We start from the raw sequence: 2500 nt of genomic DNA on the forward strand, positions 1-2500 counted from the left end.
CTCCATATAAGAAGTATTTCAAGCTGCAGCTTCAGCTTACGGCCATACCAGCCTGGATGCGCCCGATCTCGTCTGATCTCGGAAGCTAAGCAGGGTCGGGCCTGGTTAGTACTTGGATGGGAGACCGCCTGGGAATACCAGGTGCTGTAAGCTTTTTCAACCAGCAGAGAACGCTCTCGCTTAATCTAGCCACACATATTTCAACGTGGTAACAGCGACAGCTCACGTCCTAAAGTGTTTTGCACATGGTTAAGGCACTTTAACTCCAACAAATAAGCGCTTCTAAATTATTATCACCAACAAATCAATGACTTATATTATATGACTTATCTTCAACTCCATATAAGAGGTATTTCAAGCTGCAGCTTCTGCTTAGGGCCATACCAGCCTGGATGCGCCCGAACTCATCTGATCTCAGAAGCTAAGCAGGGTCGGGCCTGGTTAGTACTTGGATGGGAGACAGCCTGGGAATACCAGGTGCTGTAAGCTTTTTCAACCAGCAGAGAGGGCTCTCGCTTAATCTACCCGCACATATTTCAACGTGGTAACAGCGACAGCTCTCGTCCTAAAGTGTTTTGCACATGGTTAAGGCACTTTAACTCCAACAAATAAAACCAACAAATCAATGACATATTTTCTATGACTTATCTTCAACTCCATATAAGAGGTATTTCAAGCTGCAACTTCTGCTTACGGCCATACCAGCCTGGATGCGCCCGATCTCGTCTGATCTCGGAAGCTAAGCAGGGTCGGGCCTGGCTAGTACTTGGATGGGAGACCGCCTGGGAATACCAGGTGCTGTAAGCTTTTTCAACCAGCAGAGAACGCTCTCGCTTAATCTACCCACACATATTTCAACGTGGTAACAGCGACAGCTCACGTCCTAAAGTGTTTTGCACATGGTTAAGGCACTTTAACTCCAACAAATAAGTGCTTCTAAATTATTACCACCAACAAATCAATGACTTATATTATATGACTTATCTTCAACTCCATATAAGAGGTATTTCAAGCTGCAGCTTCAGCTTCAGCTTACGGCCATACCAGCCTGGATGCGCCTGATCTCGTCTGATCTCGGAAGCTAAGCAGGGTCGGGCCTGGTTAGCACTTGGATGGGAGACCGCCTGGGAATACCAGGTGCTGTAAGCTTTTTCAACCAGCAGAGAGCGCTCTCGCTTAATCTACCCACACATATTTCAACGTGGTAACAGCGACAGCTCACGTCCTAAAGTGTTTTGCACATGGTTAAGGCACTTTAACTCCAACAAATAAGCGCTTCTAAATTATTATCACCAACAAATCAATGACTTGTATTATATACTTATCTTCAACTCCATATAAGAAGTATTTCAAGCTGCAGCTTCAGCTTACGGCCATACCAGCCTGGATGCGGCCGGTCTCGTCTGATCTCGGAAGCTAAGCAGGGTCGGGCCTGGTTAGTACTTGGCTGGGAGACCGCCTGGGAATACCAGGTGCTGTAAGCTTTTTCAACCAGCAGAGAGCGCTCTCGCTTAATCTACCCACACATATTTCAACGTGGTAAGAGCGACAGCTCTCGTCCTAAAGTGTTTTGCACATGGTTAAGGCACTTTAACTCCAACAAATAAAACCAACAAATCAATGACATATATTCTATGACTTATCTTCAACTCCATATAAGAGGTATTTCAAGCTGCAACTTCTGCTTACGGCCATACCAGCCTGGATGCGCCCGATCTCGTCTGATCTCGGAAGCTAAGCAGGGTCGGGCCTGGTTAGTACTTGGATGGGAGACCGCCTGGGAATACCAGGTGCTGTAAGCTTTTTCAACCAGCAGAGAACGCTCTCGCTTAATCTAGCCACACATATTTCAACGTGGTAACAGCGACAGCTCACGTCCTAAAGTGTTTTGCACATGGTTAAGGCACTTTAACTCCAACAAATAAAACCAACAGATCAATGACTTATATTCTATGACTTATCTTCAACTCCATATAAGAGGTATTTCAAGCTGCAGCTTCTGCTTACGGCCATACCAGCCTGGATGCGCCCGATCTTGTCTGATCTCGGAAGCTAAGCAGGGTCGGGCCTGGTTAGTACTTGGATGGGAGACCGCCTGGGAATACCAGGTACTGCAAGCTTTTTCAACCAGCAGAGAACGCTCTCGCTTAATCTAGCCACACATATTTCAACGTGGTAACAGCGACAGCTCACGTCCTAAAGTGTTTTGCACATGGTTAAGGCACTTTAACTCCAACAAATAAGCGCTTCTAAATTATTATCACAAACAAATCAATGACTTGTATTATATACTTATCTTCAACTCCATATAAGAAGTATTTCAAGCTGCAGCTTCAGCTTACGGCCATACCAGCCTGGATGCGCCCGATCTCGTCTGATCTCAGAAGCTAAGCAGGGTCGGGCCTGGTTAGTACTTGGATGGGAGACCGCCTGGGAATACCAGGTGCTGTAAGCTTTTTCAACCAGCAGAGAACGCTCTCGCTTAATCTAGCCACACATA

General features: G+C 46.1%; 7 non-coding genes and 1 pseudogene across 7 annotated transcripts; all 8 read left to right on the forward strand.

Annotated features, from left to right (window-relative positions):
• Nucleotides 1–34: 34 nt before the first annotated feature.
• LOC133431490 (5S ribosomal RNA) lies at nucleotides 35–153 on the forward strand. Its single transcript, XR_009775841.1, has one exon. It is a non-coding gene; the product is annotated as a 5S ribosomal RNA (ribosomal RNA).
• A 217-nt stretch (nucleotides 154–370) lies between these two features.
• Nucleotides 371–489, forward strand: LOC133431454 (5S ribosomal RNA; annotated as a pseudogene).
• Nucleotides 490–688: 199 nt separating this feature from the next.
• LOC133431608 (5S ribosomal RNA) lies at nucleotides 689–807 on the forward strand. The gene has a single exon (XR_009775952.1). It is a non-coding gene; the product is annotated as a 5S ribosomal RNA (ribosomal RNA).
• Nucleotides 808–1030: 223 nt separating this feature from the next.
• LOC133431275 (5S ribosomal RNA) lies at nucleotides 1031–1149 on the forward strand. The gene has a single exon (XR_009775663.1). It is a non-coding gene; the product is annotated as a 5S ribosomal RNA (ribosomal RNA).
• A 216-nt stretch (nucleotides 1150–1365) lies between these two features.
• Nucleotides 1366–1484, forward strand: LOC133431310 (5S ribosomal RNA). The gene has a single exon (XR_009775697.1). It is a non-coding gene; the product is annotated as a 5S ribosomal RNA (ribosomal RNA).
• Nucleotides 1485–1683: 199 nt separating this feature from the next.
• On the forward strand, nucleotides 1684–1802 carry LOC133431491 (5S ribosomal RNA). The gene has a single exon (XR_009775842.1). It is a non-coding gene; the product is annotated as a 5S ribosomal RNA (ribosomal RNA).
• Nucleotides 1803–2001: 199 nt separating this feature from the next.
• On the forward strand, nucleotides 2002–2120 carry LOC133431344 (5S ribosomal RNA). Its single transcript, XR_009775731.1, has one exon. It is a non-coding gene; the product is annotated as a 5S ribosomal RNA (ribosomal RNA).
• A 216-nt stretch (nucleotides 2121–2336) lies between these two features.
• On the forward strand, nucleotides 2337–2455 carry LOC133431822 (5S ribosomal RNA). Its single transcript, XR_009776154.1, has one exon. It is a non-coding gene; the product is annotated as a 5S ribosomal RNA (ribosomal RNA).
• Nucleotides 2456–2500: the final 45 nt, after the last annotated feature.

Source organism: Cololabis saira, unplaced genomic scaffold (assembly GCF_033807715.1).
Source record: "Cololabis saira isolate AMF1-May2022 unplaced genomic scaffold, fColSai1.1 scf041, whole genome shotgun sequence".
Lineage (NCBI taxonomy): Eukaryota > Metazoa > Chordata > Actinopteri > Beloniformes > Belonidae > Cololabis > Cololabis saira.